At 41.1% G+C, this 22287-nt stretch overlaps 1 long non-coding RNA gene across 2 annotated transcripts; it reads left to right on the forward strand.

Annotated features, from left to right (window-relative positions):
- Positions 1-7549: 7549 nt before the first annotated feature.
- Positions 7550-11201, forward strand: LOC128077950 (uncharacterized). 2 transcript variants are annotated; one of them, XR_008205224.1, is made up of 3 exons: positions 7550-7639; positions 7846-8940; positions 9708-11201. It is a non-coding gene; the product is annotated as an uncharacterized LOC128077950 (long non-coding RNA). The 2 variants fall into 2 exon arrangements; XR_008205223.1 differs by lacking the exon at positions 9708-11201 and having other exon boundaries at positions 7846-9122.
- Positions 11202-22287: the final 11086 nt, after the last annotated feature.

A 22287-nucleotide genomic window follows, 5' to 3' on the forward strand; every position in this document is an offset into this window, starting at 1 on the left:
CTGTTATTTTTGTACTGGATAGACTTTTCTTTGAAACCATCTAATGCTGTCCAAGGCTGGATGTCTGGATCCTCAGCATGTAACTCTGTGTTTCTCATAACTCTGGGAAAGTAGGGATTCTTCCACTTGGGTTTTTACTTTGAGATTTGTTGGATATGTTTGTCTTTCAGTTTCAAACTGCTCCATCATTACAGTACCCTCTCACATGAATCCATGAAACATCCATTGAGCTCATCAGCTTTTTTCAAAGCTTCCTTCCCCCTACTTCAACCAACCTTGAATTTTCTACCTTTTCTGTTTCAAGTTGGTTTTGTTACTCTGACCAAGCACTGGGATCTATCTCACTGATGAAAGAGATGTCAGTAGTGCTGGTTTATCTAGAAATCTCATATTGAAAACACAGTAAGAAGGGTTTCTCTTCTTGGTGTTCCCACACTGTTAACACGTGGTTTTCTTATTGTGGTTTACTTTATAGATCCAAACCATGTGCTGAATTAGGAAATGCTATGGAAGGTCCATTTCTCATGATAGTTTATCAGATGAAATGCTTTAGGACATACATAAAAAAAAAAAACATCAAACAAAGTCAGTATTTTATTTCACTATCTCATTTTAAGAGAACGGTAGGAAAAAGCCACTAACGATAGGACTTAGACCTCATGTCTGTGCTGTCATGTATGCAGATACACTCCCTTATCCAAGTAGATCTCCAGAAGAATATTATGAAATGACCTTTCACAATGAGAAATAGCATGCCTTCTTAGTTTAATGATATATTAATCAGTTGCATGATAAACAGATTTTAAAAAAAATGCTGAGACTTCACTAGCTATGGAAGCATAGTAATAGTATTTGATTTCTGTCCTACCCATAACAGTACATATCACTGTTTACCCTCCCCTCATGAACTAAGGTAATACATATTTAATTAAAAACCTATTTGGGATGTTTGTGTCTTACATTCCTAAAGGCTGAAATAGATTGTCTTTAACCACCCTTAAGAAACAGGATAATAATTTGAAAAGCACTAGTGGTGTGCTCTACAGAGGATCCCAGGTTAAAAAGGGATGTTTGGTTTTCAGCCCAGGAATCATTAAAAATAGTTCCTTATCAAAGACTGATATACTGGTTTGCAGACTTTCTGATACATTATTACTCAGTCAGGCACACTTCTTTTATAATAGCTGTTTTTCTTTCTTCTCCTAATTCAGGAAAGACTTCAACCCAGCACTTTCTGTCATGCATTAGCAACTCTGAAAACATGTTTACTTAAGTACAAAACCACATTAGCTCAGCATTACTGTACTGTCTGAGACACACATAAATTACAATATATTGTGGGGTAGGAACTTTGATCAAGAAAAGCCCACACTGAATTAACTTGGAGGTGGGGATGAGGGTTGGAGCATTGTATATTCCTCATCCCTTTTTTCCATCTTCCTTATGATTCTCTCACTGCCAGTCAGTCTTCCTGATTGCTCACTGTTTCTGCACTGCGGACTACAAGAGACACAGCAGTAGCAATAGCAGCCCTAGTCCTAGGTCCTAACCTTCACTAACATCCATTTCCATACACCAAATCTCGGCTGACACTCCCTCATTCTCCCCAGCATTCTGCCTCTCACCCTGGAGTTCTGGAACAGAAAATGAGCTTTGGGAAGGAAAAATACTGTCTAGAGACCTGACAGCTGTGTTCATCCCTTTTTGGAAGACCTGTTGACTCCCATTATATGCTGCATAAAAAGAACCGCTAAGTAGCTTCTCTCTAGTTGATTGCATTGCCTTTGATTCTTGAAACCATGCAACAAATAGCCTTAGTGCCTGGATGTTATGTAAAGATTGAGGTACCAGCATCATTTCCATTGAAGCTGATGTAAATGGAAGCAGAAATCAGGTCTTTTTTGTATGTGTAGTGTGCTTTTGTTGATCAAACATCATGATACACTGATAACCAGCTAGTTAGTAAAAAAACAGATTCTTCTTGTGCCAAGTATTTGATTTTTAGTATGTTTGTAAACAAAAAAAATCTAAAGCAGTAAAGTTTGAGAAACTTTATGCTCAAAGTGAGTAACTTGCTCATCTATTTGTATATAAACACACACAGAGGGCATTGCACCATAGCTTGACTCTGCTAATAGCATTTTTTCCACATTATTCACAACTTTTTTTTCCAAGTTAGGACATACTCCAAGCCCGAGGCTACATCTTGTGCTGTATATGTTTAAAGGTAGTGTATAATGGGAACTTGATACTCCTGTTGTATATAGCTTTATCTTGTTAGAAGCTTTGGATCACGTAAATAAGTGATGGATGTCCTTTCCTGCAGTCCACATTTGCTGTAATAATCCTGTATAACCCTTTATAGTTTTATTCAGAGATCATATTTCTTTCCTTGCTATTTCTGCTCTACAGCTTGTAGTTTGATTTTTGAAATTACCTACTACAAGCAATAAAAAGAGTTTGACACTTCAGAGAAGTTGTCAGTAGAGAGCACCTATGTGTCCCTGGATGTCACCAAGATGAAAGGTGTGATATCCCTAGCTCCAGAAATCTTATTCAGAAGTGAACACAAAGGTAATGAAGATAGCTTTACTGCAGCTCCACAGAGATTTGGTCTAATGTACCAGCACAAAATGAGCTGTAGTTGGTTCAGCAGCAGAATATCACATGCAATCCATGAGGCATTTGGGCAGCATGTCAGTCTGCATGCTACTCCACACCATCACAGCTAGTGAGGGACCATCAGTACAGAGGGAAGGTAGAGCTTTTGCACTTGTTTGGCACTACTGTGGTGAAATGTCAGATCAGTTACCAGAAGTAGCACATAAAATGTTTTGAGATACCCCTGTATATGCTATAAACTCTGCTGCACATACCTTGGACTTACACAAGTGAGTTGAAAATCTGGCTCAGCCAAAGCTCAAGGAACCGTTCTGTTTTAAATAAAAAAAAAAAGTTATGTCTATGCAAATAAACGTTAAAGAAATATATAGGTTCTGTAACATCTGCAAGAAACTATTGAAACATGTTTAAGTATTTCATATACTGCACATTTCATTTCCATGTTCCTCAAGACTGTCCTTAGAATTGATAATGACAGTTCATGAGCTAATTCAGAGCCATAACTACAATTACAGGTAGTGTGGCTACCATTAACTGTTATTTACCTGAACCAAGTAGCAGATAAAACAAAGGACTGAAATGCTGCTTTATATTCCAGTGTCATGAGAATTTATGGCTGTCATATTGTTATGCACATGTTAACAACAAGCAAAAGGAAGTAGGGAATGTAAGAAGGACGTCTGTATCATGTAGCTTCCAACACAAAAGGAAGCTATTCATATTAGTTTAGGAATGTTACCTAGTTTATCTTTTCTCAGATAAGAAAGACACCAATCAACCAATTTAAGATCACTGTAAAGGTCACAGCCCAAGGAACAAAGTGGCCACAATAACTCTCATTTTGGGGGAAAAAATCAAGGTAGCATTGCTCTTGGATTTCCACATGGTCATATAGGCATCTATCTTTAAGCCCATTAAAGCATTTGAAATTAATTGTCAGCACAGTAGTACAGTTCTTGTATAGCAGGTACACTCTCCTTGGACTGTCTCTTCTGACCAACATAGAACCCCTTCTTGTTATTGTTCCCATCCCTCACCGAATGCACAGTTCTATCTGTGCCTCAGTTTTCCTGATCTCATCTTTTCACATCTGGATGGCATCCTATACTCTTTCCAGGCCACCCATTCCTGCTTCCATTAACTGTGAACTTCCTTCTGTGTAATAAATGAATATTAAGATGTTATAATTACAAAATAAACAAGAGAGTTTAGCAAAGCAGATTATGATAACAGAATAGATAGAAAGCTTACTCATACCCTAGACTAACTTACAAAACTCCAGCAGAGCAGATCACCAGGAAAGAACCTCTTTGTCACTGGTAGCCAGCTCTTAAACAGGTCTAGGAAGGGTGGAGCCACCCCTTCCGGCAGCACAGGAGAATTGCCTTCATCTGTGCTCCTCTGGCTGACTCATTGCTCTCCTCAGGTGATCAATCAGAGGTTCAGCTCATGACTCAGCAGTTCCCATACACCTTCTTATCCCTTATTTTGACCAGCAGGTTCTTGCTTAGTCTTGCTGGTTTCTTTCCTCCTCTTCTTGATTTCTTGTGCTGAGGGACAGAGTTCTTACGTTGTCAGAAAGAGCTTATAGAGCTGCCAGCTTTGCTCTACTCCATCATCTCTAAGGACAGCTTCTCAGGGGATCTCATCCAGTAATCCCTTAAAAAGCTGGAATGTCACTCTTCCGAAGTTTGGGGTCCTGTCTCTGTTCTTTCCCATTCATTTCCTATATATCATCCAGGCAGTATTTTGTCAGCAGCTGCTGTTGAGTCACAGGGATCCCTATTAAAGACAAACTTCACCAATGACTGAGAGCTGTGTCCATGGGCTCTCAGATTCCCCTAATTCTTGCTGATTTTTTAATAAAACAAGCCAAACAAGATCTTCACTTCATGTCTCTGTGACAGAGACTTAATGTCTCTGTTACCTTGGATTTTTGTCACAGTCTGATAAGGTGACCATCAGTTTAATGGTACTTGTACATGTGCAACACCACTTACCCACTGAGGCCAGCATTGCTGAGAGCAAAAGTTGGACAGAGGTGACATAAACATATGCCTGTCTTCTCTGACAGTTACATCTTCATTACGTGGCTTTCATGTCATCTTGAAAAGAGCAGATACGTGTAGAAGGCTGTCAAGTGATCCCAGCTTGCTTAGTACTTTTTAGACACTTGCCTGATGGTACACAATGCCTTAGGCTAATCAATACAGACACAGGTGTTAGTCCCCACCTTTTTCCTGAACTTCCTTGTCTGTGAACTCTATGTATTTATACAGGCTATATATACCATGCTAAGATTGAGCTATAATGTGCCAGGACTGCAAACCTGCTGTGAATTTGAGCAGCACCTGCTTGACACCTGGTCAGAGTGTTAGACCGGAGCCTTAAAGTTCAGTAGGAAAAAAATAGCTCCTGGAAAAATGTAATGCTGAAAGAATATCAAGAGGAAGATCAAATAAAATGTAGACTCAAAATACACTCTGTGTTAAGGTCCACCTGTCTTGGTCTGTTTTACTCTAGCACTGCCATGAATGAGTTTTTAACTTTGGAAATACAGCTGCAGTAGGTTTATTTAACAACTGCACAGCTCTGGGCAGCAGCTCCATCACTGAACACTGCTAGGTATTATACAGGTTGAATGAAACACAGATGCCTTACCCCAAATATTTACAGCCTGGCGGACAGATTTGTGCAACTAAGCGTATAGAACAGAATTCTATATGATGTATGGCAGCTGAAACACTTATCATTTCTCTGACCGGTTGCATATGTGTCTGGAGTTTCCCTGCCTCCTCTAACTTTGACCCTTCTCTGCATGACCCCATCCTAGGACATCAGGCACCTTTTGGGGACAGGTTGAGGCCAGGCCAGAACTTCAACCCACAGCTTGGGGTTGAGATACAGATTAATGTATCCATGGCCAGTGTGGTGAGCAGCCTTTTACTTATGCCTCTGTCCTGGGAAATTAGTAGGAAAATGGAAGGTTGAAAGTCCCATATGTTGAGACGATGATTTACTAAGAAAAGCAAAAGCCGTGCATTATAATAATGAAAGTGGAGGAATGCATTCACTGCTTCTCATCAGCAGGTGAATCATGGGTCACTTTCCTGGAAAGCAGGATCTCATGTAACGTTTATAACACTACATTGGGAAAACAAATGTGACCATGAACGTTCCCCATCCCCTGGCTTCCAACAATCTTTTACTGCCCAGTACAATGTCATATGGTACAGGATAATTCTTTTAGTCATCTTAGGCCAGGTGTCTTGGCTATGTCCCTTCTCAACCTTTTGCCCAATCCCAGCCTGCTGACTTTGGGCTGGGAAGGAAAGAGAAAGCCTTGACATTGTATAAGCACTGCTCACCGACTGCCAAAATGCATTAGCAACACAGTTTTAGATATAAATGCAGAACAAAATACCTTTGGGGCTGCTGTAAAGAAAGTTAGTATCTTAGCTCCATCTCAGCTAGACCCAGTACCAGCAGCTGGGCCAAACACCAGCTGGCACACAACAAAATGAATAGAGTCTCAACCATCTAATCCGTGCAAATCAATGGATTATGGCCAGGGAACTGTGTTTGGAGCTGAATATCGGCTTCAATGCACTGAAAACGGCAGCAACAGTGTTGGAATATTGCAAAGTTTCTGCCAGATAGATCCCATGAGTGCTCACCCAGGAACAGAAAGAAAACTATATGCAATTTGTCAGGACATGTTGAACTAATATAGGGCTGAAGGTGAGTTTCCTGGATTGCATCATTACCTGTGACAAGACATGATATCATCACTATGAGCCAGAATCAAAATGGCAGTTCATGGAGTGGTGACACGTGAATTTGTGGTCAAAGAAAAAGTTCAAGTCAGAGCCTTCAATGGGTGAAGTGATGTGGATTGCCTTTTGGGATAAGAAGGGGGTGATCCTTCTGTATTTCCTGCAATCTGTGAAACAGTGGGCCACCTCTGCTGGTGCAGATTTTTATGAGCACAGTATGCAGGCCTTTGACATGGTTGCTAAAAAAGCACAACTAAACATGGTGACAGTGTTGAAAAACGTTGCAAAAAAGTGCTTTGTAGCTGAGAATTTGCTCACCCAAGGAGTGTTATTGAGCACTTTTAACTGTTGTAGTTTCCATGGAAATAAATGGGAGGTGTTACTTTCAGAGCAACTTATGTATCTTGCATACAAGTGGAGAGCTTGGGTGAAACACTCTGCAGAGCTGACTTCTAAAGTCACTGAAAGAAGTGGGCAGCTGTGAGAGCCATGAGCCCAGGCAGCTGTAACTCCAGCTGGAGCAGATGCTCTCAGGACCCTTACACTTACCAAGGCAAACTTGCTGGTGAGTTGATGTGGTGACTGTTTCCTGTGTGCTATTGACTCTGAACATCAGGTCTCCCTACCTACTGTACTCGCTCTGCTGCTTACCCCCCATTCCCACACCAGACAATGTCCACATGTCCTGGAATAAATGCCTTAGGACAATTATCCCTTTCTTCTATCTCTTTGTTACATCCCAGGGAAGAAATCTATCATGATTCCATGTTTGCTGCTGATATGCAGTGCTGCATATAGATAGTGGTGGTTTGGAAGGAGAGATCTGTAGGGGGAAAAAAAGGAGAAATTAGGACCAAGCTATTGAATGTACATTGTCATATCCTATGTGGCCTTAAAGCTTGGCTTTCTGTGACCAAGGTAATCTTAAGTATGTTATGTAATTATGTAAGTATGTTATGCCATACTTACTTAGAGATTTGTAAACATGTTTTTTATCAAATAGCAGTTCAACATTATAGAGTAAAGCCCATTTTTTGATGTTTCTCATGTCTTTATTGTTTGTATGGGGCTGCTGAATCACAGCCTGAACCTCTGATTGATCACCTGAGGCGAGCAATGAGTCAGCCACGGGAGCACAGGTGAAGGCAATTCCTAGACCCATTTAAGAACTGACTGCCGTGGGGATGGATCTTTTCTGGAGATCTCCTGCACTGGTGTTTATTATGTGAGCCCAGGATAGGGTGAGTGTCCTCTTTTCCTTACTCTAGTATTATAATTGTGTTAGACAAACTCCTGGATATGCTATACTATCTGTACATTCATTGATTGTTCAATTGTTACATTTTATCTATAGCATGTTTCATCTACTAATCTCTCATCTCAGAATACAGATGATAGAATATTCTTCATTCTTTTTTTCTATTTACTTCACTGTCTGTTCAATCAGGCCGTGCTTCAACAGCTCATCTGTGAGGATTCTGTGAGAGACAGTGTCAAAAGCCTTGCTGAAGACAGACAATATCCACCATTCTCTCCTGTGAACCAAGCCAGTCATCAGTCATAGAAGCTGACTGTACCAATTTCAGCTGGGATGGAGTTAGTTTTCTTCACAGTAGTGTATATGGTGCTATGTTTTGGAACAGCGACCAAATCAACCCACAAAAGATCAAGTACGCTACTGAAGGGACTGTGGCTTATGGGTAATGATACATCAGAGCTGGCACAACCCAAATGGACTGTGGTCCACAAACAAGGCCACGCTGAAGCAGGCTCACCACAAAGGGGACTGTGAATTCAATGGACATATTATGGACAGATTGCAGGAGTGGTCCATAGGCTAAGGGGATTCTATCTGTGTATATATTGAAAAGCAGGAGGGTGGATGGTGGTTAATGAGGATGTGTTGGATAGCACGGAGCCTAAGAGTGATGTAAATGGTATGGAATAAGGGGCAGTTTGTACTGGCTTTGGCTGGGATGGAGTTTTTTTTGTAACAATTCATATGATGCTGTGCTTTGTATTTGTGACCAAAACAGTGTTGATAATAGACCATTGTTTTAGGTGTTTCTGAACAGTGCCAACACATCATCAAGATCACTCTGTTTAGCATGCTGACCAGCCAGCATGTGGCCTTTAGAGGGCGCAAGGAACAGGGAGGCAACATAGCTAGGACAGCCAATTCTACCCCATAAGAATATCCCACACCATATTATGTTATGCTCAGCAATAAAAGTTGGGAGAAAGAAAGAGGGAAGAGTGGACGTTTGGAGCTATGTTGTTTGTCTTCAGAAGTAACCATTATGCATGGTGAGTCCCTGATTTCCTGAAAATGACCAAATATCTGCCTGCTGGTGGGGTAAAAAGCCAATAATTCCTTCTTTTTCATGGGTCCCTCTTCTATTCCTCCTAGCCTTTCCTTTTGCTGGCAGGATGGAGGAAACACCCCTAGTCCCTTGTATTCCTGACTGTCACCCCAGAGCTCTGTATTGATATTATCTAGGATGTTCCAGCAGTATCATTGGTGTCTACATAGCAAATGTTTGTAAGTATGTAATATTTATGCACTCAAATGCATACTCTTTTATACACACATGGATTGCTAGAGAACCTGCATTTATTTAAAAAAAAGTTGAATTCTGAACTTTGGAGTCTAAAATAAGTGCATATCTGAACGATTATTCTCAGAATGAAGTTTGAAACAATAAGCAGGATTAAAATATTCAGGATTCAGTTTAGCTCACCTCTCTCAAGAAATTATTTTGGTTACTTCCAGTCACATTTTTTACGTACATGCAGTAACAACAGTAAGACAGTGGATTTCCTTGTTTATTTTGACTGTAACAGTATACTCTCTGCTACTGCTCTATCCTTCTGCCTGGATGGTTTTATCTTAAAATAGGCATAGCTATAATTAGACTAGAGATGTATCAAAAGGATATGATTTACAGCAAGGATTTTAACAGTATTTTCCAAGGGAAATAAGAATATACATACTCTGAGACAGTCAGAAACAACTGAACCATATCTCAAAGATTTGGTGTCTCAAACAAAGGTGCCTAAAGCATGGTTGGAATTTAGATCCTCCAGGTTACTAACCTAAACCCCTGACTTCTGCCCAGCCATGCTGGAGCCTCGGTCCTGTAGATACCTTCACATTCCCACTATCTCTTTTTCCTTTTCCTCCTCCTCTTGAAAATAATATAGTATTTTCTGGTGTCAGAAGTGTGCTGGAGCAGGCTGCATGGGCTACAGCTGCTGCTGGAAAGTATTTAATACAATAACAGTTTGATAAAATGCTTATGTTCACAGAACCCAGGTGCGTGAAGAAGATGCTGTTGCAGCACTGGGCAATGTTTCCTGGAAAGTCTCCTTGGAAGCACTGGCAGAGACACTTCTCAGCACTCGTGATGGTGAGAGATCACCAACAGTGTTCTTTAGCTTTCAGGAGGTTTGTGATGGGACTTGCAACTTCTTTCAGAATCAAGTATACAACTATCAGGACCCTTCATATAAAATTCTTTGAAAGAACTTGCATGGCATTGCACTGTATTTTTAAAGGGAAGCTCCCATCTCTCTAAGCAAATTGGTAGCACTGGTTTCAAGCTCAGCATGCGCCCCACAGGGAATAATTAATGGCCTTTGGGACTGCCACACCAACCTCATTGGAAGTTGCTGATCTGGGCTGCTGTAGCCCATTTCTTGGGGATTCAGCTCAGCAGACAGTGACATCTGATTGTTCACCATCACTATCTTTCTCCTGGTGCGCACAGTTCATGACCTTAGTTTTACTTTAGTAAGGGGTTAAATAGCATTAGGACTTTTGAGACCATTAAGTCTCTGACTTAGCAAAGCACTTAAGTAAGCATGCACTTAGCTAGTTTGGTTATCCTGAACATTCCTTACTCACCCAGACAATCCCTTAGCAAAGGGAATAAGCCAGGGTTCAAAACCTCCTTTTGCCATTTTCAGGAAGGGCATTAAGTGATTTCACTTAAGCTTTCACTGGTGTGACTCTGTACCCACATTTATAAATACCCTCAAACAATGACATAATGGGAATAGCTTGAAAGGTTTGAGATAAGCTAGTCTTAGTCTTTGGGATTCAGGAGCTGAGTTGGGATAAATCCCTTTGAATATGTACATCTAGAAAATGTGCAAATAGACATGATCAGAGGCCTGTCTTCAAAGTCAGGGAAGGGTTTTGTTCCCCCCTCCAGAGGAGAAGTTAATGAGAATCCTTTACCCCAGGGTGGATGTACATTTTCTCACAAAGATAGGTGATGCTCAGGAAGATTATCTGGTCTGGGGCTGCCTACACACAAGCTTTGTCTACTCTCAAATATTGTGATCCCAATTGCTTGGCTTCAGGGTCTTACAGACAGTATTTCCGACTGATTTGAAGCCTCCTTGTTTCAGCATAATGCCACCAAAATAAAATCACTGTGGCCGCAAGCCACTCCTGTCCTCATTACCTTTGTAGTGTGCTTTTCTGAGTCTCTCATCTTGGTGGCAATTTCAGACACTTCTCAATAACACATATCTCCATTTTTATTTTCTAAACTAAATATATGGGATGTTTTCTTAATGATTTGAAAGTACAATTCTAATTCCTTGTAGCATTTTTGGCCACATGTATATAAAGTCACGCTTCACACGGTTTTTTTTCTGATGCGTTTTTATATGACATCAAATATTTGAGAACATGCTCTAAGCTGGACAGAAGCAATATAGCAAGGTAATAGTATTTGGTGTATGGGTAGCAGGAAATGCTTAAATGCTTCTATGATCAGTCTTATATTTTTTGTGATGTTGTAAAAGACATTGTGAAAACATTGTAAGGTATGTTTTCCTTACTAATTGAATCATTCCATACCAAGCATGAGATGGCAGAGAGTAGATCACTGCCCATATAGCAAAAGCTGGGATGACAGCTCTCAAACCACAGACTGCTGATGGCTGTTTTTATGCTGGGTGTAGAATCATAGAATCACTGAAGTTGGAAAATACTTCCATGATCTAGTCCAATTGTCCACCAATCACCAATATTTCCTCACTAACCCACGTCCCTCAGGACAACATCTCAATGTTTCTTGAACACTTCCGGGGCAGTGACTTAGCCATCTCCCTGGGCAGCCCATTCCAGTGCCTGAACACTCTTTTGAAGAATATAATTTTTTTAATATCCAACCTCCCTTGGTGCAACTTGAAGCCGTTCCCTCTAGTCTTATCACTAGTTGTGCAGGAGAAGAGGCTGATTCCCACCTCATCACAACCTCACTTCAGGGAACTGTAGAGAGTTATGTGGTCTCCCCTGAGCCTCTTCTTCTCCAGGCTGAACAATCCCAGTTCCCTCATCCACTTCCCACAAGACTTGTGCTCCAGATCCCTTGCCAGCTTAATTGCCATTCTCTGGACACACTCCAGGGGTTCCATGTCCTTCCTGTAGTGAGGGGCCCAAAACTGAATGCAGTACTTGAGATATGGCCTAACCAAGGCTGAGTACACGCAAATAATCACTTCCCTGCTGGCTGCACTATTTCTGATACAAGATGGGATGCCACTGGCCTTCTTGGCCACCTAGGCACGCTGCTGACTCATATTTTGCTGAGCATCAACCAACACCCCCAGGTCCATTTCGTCCAAGCAGTCTTCCCATCACTTTGCCCCAAGCCTGGAGTGTTGCCTGGGGTAATTTTGGCCAAGGTGCAGGACCCAACATTTGGTCTTGTTGAACATCATCACTGTGGCCTCAGCCCAGTGATTCAGCCTGTCCAGATCCTTCTGTAGGACTGTGCTACTCCCAGGCCGATTGACACTTCCTGCAAGCTCACTGCCATCTGCAAACTTACTGAGGGTATGCTCAGTTCCCTTGACCAGATCATCAATAAATATATTAAACAGAATTGGCCCCAATATCAACCCCTGGCGAACACCTCTTGTGACTGGTTGCCAGCTGGATTTAATTCCATCCACCATCACTCTCTGTGCCTGGCCTTTCAGCCAGTTCTTTACCCAGCAGAGTGCACCTGTTTAAAATGGTCTGCCAGCTTCTCCAGAACACTCTGGGAGACAATGTCAAAGGCTTTCCTGAAGTCCAGATAGACCATGAACAGCCTTTCCATTATCCATCAAAGTGAGTCATTCAATCATAGAAGGAGATGAAGTTGGTCAAGCAGGACATGCCTTTCAAGACCCTGTATTCACTGGGCCTGATCCCCCAGTTGTCCTGCACATGCTGAGTGACATGTATTGTCAAACCATGTGTACTACAATTGCCCTATTCAGAGGATCTCATGTTAAATGAATTCTCTGCCTTTCTAATTTCTGTATGTCACTAACCAGCTGAGCAGTGTTTGTTTTTTTTTTTTTTCTTTTTTTTTTCTTTTTTTTTTCACATGGTATTATCTGCAAATGGCAAGCCACATTCAGACCTAGAAGAAAATGATGATGTACTGGCATGAATTTCAATAAAACTAATTTTACGTACTGTGTCTCTGAATGTAATTCATCCTGCGTACAGTAATAACGTCATAAAGAAGGCTAATTAGTTCAAAGAATAAAGAGTATGCAAATAAACTGATACCTTTGTCAAAATGAGAATAGCTTTCCAGGAAATGATCTGTTCAACTCATTAGACCAAGGCTCTACAACTTAAGAGAGTATCAAGTGATTGACAGTAGGTGCTACGCACATCCTTGTCTTTGTGAACTGCCTTTGGTATGTTGTGGGACTTTCCTGCTGCTGGGATTCCTACCATTTATTGATTGTGCCCAGGAGATTAAAGGAGCTGTTTCTGTTTAACCAGAATTCTTGGACAACACAACGTGGAAGGGCATCTGTGAAGTGTCCCATTTGTCTGCATTTCTCCTCTGTCTTTGTTGGCAGGGAGGTATTTGAATTACAGTGTCTGCAGTGACTAGCTCCTGAGCTAGGAGATTCAGGAAAAAGGAAGAGATGCTAAGGATTAGAAATCCCTTGCCAACAACCTTCTGGGAGATAACCCTTTATATTCAGACTTCTAAAATCAAGGAAATACTGGCCATCTAGGCTCTTTGATGGATTTTTCTCTAAGCCAGTTGCCTTGCATAAAGCCAAGAAAACAGCAGATGGAATGCAAATAATTCAATTCTAAATTGATATTTAGAAATTAAATGTGCCCTCTCCATCATTCAGAGGAGCCAAGTTTGCTGTGTATCATAGACTGCATGGGAAGCATGTCATGCCTCCAAGCCTGCACCAAGGCTGCAGAGTCAATGAGGGAAAATACTGCCCTGGGCTCCTGCTTACAGAGGATAATTTTTCAGGACATTATAAGTAGTTTTGTGGGTTTGGAGTTTTCACACTAGCCACTTGAGGAGGAAGTATCAACAGTTCTGCTTGTTTTCAATATAGGCAAAATTATATGTACTGTAAGGTTCTTTGGGGGGGATCAGAGTGGTAACAAGAGACTTCATATGTATGAAATTCAGCCACTCATATTTATTTAATAAACATTTGTAAGGGACTTTTTTGTTGTTGTTGTTCTTAGGATGTTCAGATGCACATGCACAAAAATTCATAAATTCTTTTGTTTTCCTATTGGCTTTGTAAGCAAAATAAATGTGTGTATCATGATGCAAAGTAACCTGCAGATATTTTGTGAGTTTGTTCACTCAATAGTCTCATGCATCTCCGGATGTCATTTATCAAAACCAGATGTTTTTTATATCACTATGTCTTGTATCAGTATCTATTTAAAGTTAAACTGTGAGCAACTGAAGCCAAAGAGGCATGCTTTGATATAAATAAATCAAAGCATATCAGAGTCATAGCAATTAATAATCCAAGACTGGAGCAAACATGAAGAGTAGAAGAAAATCATTCCGACAGGATTGTTTTTGTTTCTCAGTACATATCTAAAGCTTATTAGAAGCAGTAAGTATTTGATTAAACTAGAGCAACTCTCACCAAAATCCCTTGGCAACAATAGGCATTAAGAGGTTCAATTCTTGCAGCCTGAGCAAACAGGCTATATAAATCAAGCCTGGGCTTTTGATTATAATGGTTCTTTATTTATGACAGGTCAGAGAAAGCAGCACTTCACTCGAATCATTCTCAACAGTAAATACAAAAGTTCCTGCTAATGATATGGGGTAAGATCTTGAGCTGTAATGATGTTTCTTGCATAATGTATGGGACAGAGATATTAATGAACCTTGACAAGTAATAATTACTAACTATGGGAGAGAGAGCCTTGGATTGTAAAACCAATTTGAAGTTGTGCAGTTGTGCAGCAGAAACAATGTCTGGGTTCAATCCTGTTAAAATCAGCTAGGAGTTTGTGTGCCTTCAACTGGAGATCATCTTCTTGTCTTCTCCAACACACTTATATCACAGTATCAACTGCTGTATGAGCAGTCAGTCTGACAGAATACTGTTGTCCATAGAAGCATCACTGGGAAGCCAACACTTGTCTGACTTAAAATAATGTCTTTGGGAAATGGTGAAAGAGTGTCCTGTTGAAGTGGTCTCATTCTCCAACTCAGAAACAGGGGGAAGCACTGGAGAAGGAAGTTACTGACGGAGAGCAACAAAAAATTAATCTTTATGATAAAAATCCAGAGTAGAAATCCAGTAGTGAAAAAGTCTCTCTGAACCTGTCATCTATTTCTACAGTTATAGTGGAAGATGCACATCACATTTCTAAAGAGAAAACATCAAAACTTAGACAGTCATTATTTTTTCTATAGTCTTAGTAAATTACGACTCAAGAATGAGATTTTCACTTTCCTGAAGGTGGAATTATTTTGGAACTAGGAATATATACATGTATATTTCGATTTCTAGATGTGAAAGGAAGGCACAGTAACGCCACTGAAGTTTTTATTGGCAAACGAAGACTGATTGAGACATAGTGCATGCATTCAAGAAGGGCCATAGGATGAAAGCCAACTAGTGAGAGATGTGTGGAGGCATTAAGCTAATGGCCCACCACACTTTCTACAGCATAAAAATTCCTTTGCCATTCTGCCAGCTCCGGTTATAAAGATGAAAAAGAAGAAGTACATTTTGTGTGTTTTCTGAGCAGAGGGCTCAACTGGAAACTTTTATGAAGAAGCTGGGATGGTGTAATATCTGTGAAAGCACTATTAGAAGGCTAAAAAAACTACGATGTTGCCAGAACCTTTTTTCTACCCATAATATATTTTTGAGTTTATCCAAAGAGTTTGTGGCAATAGAAAAAGCCAGAATAATATGGTGGGATTTCTTCCCCTAAATTGTCCCTTAAAAACAAACAAACAAACAAACTTCTTTTTCTTTCAAAAGAACCTTTCTACTTGATGCCAGATCTGAAGAAAAGTTGTCATCTTGGCTGGCAGAGATTACTGTTTCTCCACCTACTTTCGCAGCCACTCTGTTCTTCTGTCACGCTGGCATCTTTGGAAACATGAGCCATAACGTGTTGGTAAGGCTGAGGTATAAGCTCATTACATGCATACCCACCAAGAGCAGTCATTAAAATGATCAAAGAGAGTATTGCTGCACTTCACTTCATTTGGCAAATTCTAATTTGGCTGGCAAACCTGAGGCATGTGCTCCCCTTACCGCAAGGATATCAGCGCTGGCTCCGCACTGCTCTTACTAGGGATTCCACCAGTTAGGACCCACTGTGATGCCACATCTCCAGACCAGGGCTAATCTGCTTGTGATGCCTGCAGCACTGCAAGCACTCAGCGAGACGGGAAGCCAGCAGCATCTTTTCTCCTTTTTTCAGCAGGCATTTGAGAGTCTGGTACTCATTATCTGCTGAGGGACGGCTACAGGTTTCTGCAAGCAACTGGAGCTGCTATCAGCACGGAGATCACAGCACACGATGTAACTGGTCAGCTCAGGAAGACGAATTGGTTTGAAGAGGAAAAGGAACTAAATGCTCCCACCCTCTGGCTTAATTACTTTCTGCTCCCATCAACAGGCAAAAAAATGGAGCGAAGTAAACGGAGCTGCCTCACGCAAGAGGATGTAGCCTCGACTAAGCCAGGAGATGATATATTGCTTGCAGAACTAGCTGTGAAAACAACGGCGCCTAAATAAAGCTGTGAATCATCCCCCTGTCTCACAACTGGAGCAGCTTCCTCTCTGAAGAAATGTGACAAATTCTTTGATTGCAAGCATTGGTAATAAATATGGGGATACCTGCCCTCCAAAACCCCACCAGAATGCCTGCACCCTAGCAAAGCTGCAGGATGGGACCATCTCCGCCACCGAAATCCAGTGGGATCCCTGGACTAGTTCTGGTGCCTTCTGAATCCTGAAATGATCATTGATTTCTGTGTGATGTTCCCTTGGCAGATGGCTGATGCTGGCTCTCATCTGATCAGCAATAGGATTTAGAGCCACTTTGGGTGCCTCCAGGACTTACTCTCCAACTGAATGGAAAACCAATGGGGTTAATTGAGCCAGCCCCTGCTGAACCAGGGAAACTTGATGCATTTTTCTTTGCCTGTGCATATGTTGAGTAAAAAGATCTCCACATAAAGGCATATCACGATCACTTATTTTCTCCATTTATCTTTGTGAGATGCAGCTCCCAGGCATGTGAGCTCCTTTTAATTTAGTTGGTACACTCAAGAGTTCAAAGTGGATATTGAGTGTTCCCCATGGCTGCAGTCCACTCCGTCAGCAATTCACTGAAACCAAATTGGAGCTAGCTGTGTTTCACTTAAATTATGAAAAACAAGATGGAGGAAAGAGCAAGAAAAAAAAGAAAACTGAGAACACACAATGTGAAAAACAGGCAGAGAGATACTTTTGAAAGTGTGGGGGAAACTATATATACATAAGTCAATAAATAGAGCCTATTTGTGCTGCCGTGCACTCTATGAGGTGTTCCGCTTTCTCTGAGGCAGAAAAATATGTTTGTTTTTTTGTAAACTTGTGTACCTTGGCCGAAAACAATATGATTGGAAATGGTGGTGAAATGCATTTTTTTACCCTAAATTAGCAAGCGAACTCCATGAACCTGACACAGGCTTTGCCAAATTCGCAAAACCTCAAACACCGCAAAGTTTGCCCACCTCTAACTCAAGCCCCAGGATGGTGTGAAGGGCTTTGAACATTGCTGAACCTGGGCAGAGTATTACAAACATGAATGTTTACTGAATCTGTAAGAGAGATGTAATCATGGGAAACTTTTGGCATTCTCCACTGCCTGGCTATGGAATTCCAGAAAAATAACCAGAAGAAGTGTTGCTTGAGCACTCAGTAGGTTCTTCAGCTCTGGAAGTAAGTGTGAAGATCCTGAAAAGTTCCACAGGAGCAGGGTTTGAGTCTGGTGCTATAGTAGAAATGAAGGAAATCATGACCTTAGCAATATACCTAAAGTCAGGCAAGTCTTGACCAAACTGACACAAAATTAAAGACACTACAATTAGTTTAGCTTGTAGGGCTCAGAAATCCTATAGCGGCACTCTCTCTTGTCTTTGAAGACAGTACAGCCACACCAGAATGAGATGAATCAATACTTTGGGAGTAATGAGCAGCTGCTCCTGGTTGCTTGAAAATGTGGTGACTGCTACTGCCCCACTGATCTTGCTCTTTTTAACACCGTCACAAAGTCACTACACATTAACCTGACAGGAGACTGAGGTCCTGGTAGCTGAGATCTGTGGGTAGAGGAGTCCTGAGAGCTTGGCGGTGGCCACTCTGTTTTGTTTGCTTAAGTCAGTCAAAGATAGAATGAATAAATTGCTTCAGTGATGAAATTCAAGGAACAGTACCCCAAAGAGACACAGGAGCTGAGCCAGTATTTGAAGAATTTCTCTACTCATGATGCACACAAATGGGATTTTACCAAGAAGAATGTTTTTGCTTTCAAACTCTTTCCAAAGCATGGCAGATCATGGATGTTTAAAAAGGTGTTCCAACATTAACATTAAGAAAATGTATGCTTAAATACTGGCTTAATCATGATAGCTATTGGAAAGTAAGCCAGAAAAGAGCAAAAAAGACAGTGTTGTCATGAGTGTTGTGTATTTTGTCTCCTCTCGCAAAACTTGCAGTTTCCAAACTGTCTTGTGGTTGGATCTTGTCTCCATTAAAGCCATTTGATTGCTAAGCTGGAAAATCCCAAGTTTAACATTTTTTTCTTTGTTATTTCCAGGAGAAAAGTAGCAATATCAATGAAACAAAGGTACAAAACCTAGAGCAAGGGACCACATTATCATTTCCAAGTCATTTACTATGGTTTTGACATGGTCTTATTACCCTGTTGAAACGAACACACCAAAGAGTATTAAGGCAAAATGAGGAGCACATCAGAAAATGTATGGGATAACCTTATAGGAGAGGTAGAGTGGGGTGATTTTCCTTATGGAGCTGGAAGTAGTTTAAATAAATGCCAGAATATCCAGCAGGTCTGGGATGGCTAACTACGATAGAAACTTCTTAGTGACAAGTCACTAGAATGGTGGAATGGAAATCTCTCTCTACTTAAATGGAATTGTTAGAGCAGCTTTAACAATCCTAGAAATGATGCCCTCCCCTTAAAAAATTTGCATCTTTGGCTAAATTTCCTTGGGAAATTTCCTTCCAAAGCTGCACAAGTACATCTTAAATGGTGCTGCAATTAAGAATATATTTTTAAAAGTCGACGAACAGAGCCAATTCTCATTTGTGTCTGCTTACACCTCAAGACAGTAAAAAAAAGTGTTGATCAAAGGGCAAAGGCTAGTTTTCAAATTGCAGCATTCTCAGTGGAAACAGCCAAATCTGTGCCTGAAAAAGCAGCACAGATTTAGCCAAGTTCAGATGCTATGAAACCTGCGAAGGGTGCCACTAAATCTGGTGCAGCGTGCATATAGCACTTAGTATGGTCTCTCTCTGCATTTTAAAGGCACTATTAGAAATAGAAAAGAAAAAGAAAGAAGCCAAAGCTTTGCACCCTGAGTTCCAGGATGAGATGTATAGGTTGCCAAAAACCCAATGATTGGATGACCATAGCAAGATGTGTTCACACCATTCATCCTTGGTAGGCTGTAGGGAAGTGATTTTATAAAGCAAGAAGGAGTGATGGGTGCTCAAAAAGACCACTGTTTTGTTGGTGAGGCTGATTTTCCTAGGTAACCTCTAGATTAAATGCCAAAAGAGAAGAAAAGATTACAAAAATCCTTTCTCTGCAGCAAACGTGATTGTATCTATTCTGCTTTATAATATGTGCTAGTGGTATTGCAAAACAATGTGCTTTTGCTACTCTTCCAAAAGGTAAACAAACAAAACAAAATCTAATCACATAAAACTCCTTCCTTTCTTAATTTCTCTCTAGAGATTGGAGATGGTCTGTGCAGGAGATAATTAAAAGCATGCAGCTTATTCCCTTGGCCTAATACTCATTATTATTTCTATTCAATACAATACAGACCATCTTATTACACAAACTGCACCTTTTCCTGGAAAACCAGGGCAGGCTGACAAGCTGTTTGTTTGCTTTGCACTGACAGCATCAAGTGGCAATGAGCAGATCTGTGACGTGAGCCCAGGACAGCACTCTCTCCATGCTGGCACATAGCAAATAGATACCCGTTGACACAGGGGTGCTGTGTTAAGGGGGCACTTGAGCTTTTTTTAAACCCTTTTGTTTAGATTTGCAGTTTGCTGATCATTTTACTTCTACCTTAGTATTTTTGATGAAAAATGACCAATTGAGATGTCCTGTGTCCTATAAACAAGAGCTCTTCCCTTGAGCCTGACATATTTTCCCTTGCCACTCAGCCTCAGGGTTATGAAACCAACATGTTTTTAATTAGTTTTCATCTCCACATTAGAAAATATTACCCTATATTTCAAGTTATACACAAAATTCAAGCTGGAGTCATTTTCACAGCAATGTGATTGGTTTGGATTTCTTCCACCAGACTCATTTCCTTCTTTTCCAGCAGTTAGTCCTGTCATTCCTTGAAATCCGGTGTTTTTCCAGTATGTGAGAATAGGTGCAGTAGCGTTACATTGTTATCTTTATTTGTCAATTTGCCTTTAAAAAGATGTATTATTACCTTCTTCATGCAGAGGAATTCATTTCAACTTCATCATCAAACTTCCTCTGTGCTCATGGTATTGTGTGCGCCATTTCCCAGGTGTGTGGAGAACACTGTTGCTCCTTTCCTCCAAGACTTGAAGCAGGATTTGGAAGAAAGGGCTCCTTTTGTGCTATTTGACTATAATTTATACAGTGTCTCAGATGAAGCCCATCACTGTCTTGAGAACTTTGAAGACCATTCAAGACTACCATGGAACTGGATGTTCATGCCAGGAGAAACCCAGCACCAACCAAATCTCTGCACTGGGCATAAATGGCTAAAACTGTCTGCATCCCTTCTGTGTTCTCCCCCACAGCTCTTCACCGTGCATACACCCATTTTCAGTGCCAAGAATGCAGGGAAGGTTGGTGGTACCCAGCTCTCCCCAGGGCAAAGATGCCAACAGGGTTAATTTTTGGAGGTGACAAAAGGCCTGAAGTCAAAACCAGCTGACTGCTTTCAAGGTAGCCATGGCACCTTGTCGTCTGGACCCCCATTAGCATGGGGGCAGTGCTGGACCCTGAGAACCACACTGAGCAGCAGAGCAAAAGCTGCTTAAGGCATCCCTCCCTGATCATCGAGCAAATCCTTGTCAGCTGCTGAGCAAAAAACAGACAAGTATAATGGTGCTAGAGCATCATTATAATGGTACTAGAGCATACACAAGCTCTCTCCCCATCAGCATGAGGGAATCTTGCCTTTAAATCCAACCTTGCACCAGTGAGCTCCCATGCTTGATATTGCTAGACTCTACTCCTTAATGAGACTGACAAGTATTTTTTATGTGGTAATCTGCTGGCTCTGGCAATTGTACAGACATCAAGACTACAAAAGAGTCACTCCAATGAAATGAGATGCCAGTGAGAAAGCCACTCTGCCACAGGGACGAAGCCTTTGTGAATAAACACTTCTGGGGAACTGTCTCTCCTTAAATAACACACTTCTAGAGCGCTCAGATGTTGGTTTAGCATTTAATGACTGTGGGAGAAAATAAAACATGAAGGGCTGCATTTGGTTTGGTGCTTTTTTTCTCTTCTTGATCCCATACATTTAGTGTGTACAGACGAAGTATAGGAAATCAATATGTATGTATGTATGCACGTATGCCAAGGTAATTGTTGGCCCATGGGAGTAATAACTGGAGGATGGAGGTAGAGAGGTGACCCTGCCAAAAGTGTCTGCATCTCCAGGAGACACAGCTTTACTTCACATGGGAAGGTGGCAATAAGCCTTTTTTACGTACGTTATTTCCAATCTGGTTCCTTAAGGGGGAATAAAAACCCCAAATCTTTGTGATGAGGTGCCAAAGGTCCTAAGATGAGATCTCCATCCTTCAGGATGACCCATCCTGAAGGATCCACGAAAACTTCAGATGCTCTCATCCCTATCCTGGGAACCTGTCTGAGCAAGGAAAGTGTTTGGAAGCAAGAGGGAAAGAGCTTGTTGTTATTTCGCAGTGAGATTTATGTGGAGGAAATCTGACTACTTAATCCAGACTTCCTCCTGGTATAATCTATTTTTTCTTGCTGTTGTCCTTCTCATTTCCTTTGTTCCTTGATTGAGGGGGAGCACTTGGCATCCTATACAGTTTTACCATCCACAGTGCAGGAGCAGGTCCAGCTCTTGTTGCTAAATATCAGACCACTTCCCGCTCCTCTCTGCAGCCAGAGCTGGAAGCATTACCTTCAACCTTGTGATTGGACTTGATGATCCTTGAGGTCCCTTCCAACCTGAGTAATTCTATGATTCTATGATTCAACAGCTTTCCATGGCTGCTCTCAGAAAAACTTACAATTGCACAGTCTTCCCCTACAGCGTAGGCTATGCTGAGCAACACT

This window comes from Tympanuchus pallidicinctus, unplaced genomic scaffold (genome assembly GCF_026119805.1).
Source record: "Tympanuchus pallidicinctus isolate F22 unplaced genomic scaffold, pur_lepc_1.0 scaffold16, whole genome shotgun sequence".
Taxonomy (NCBI): domain Eukaryota; kingdom Metazoa; phylum Chordata; class Aves; order Galliformes; family Phasianidae; genus Tympanuchus; species Tympanuchus pallidicinctus.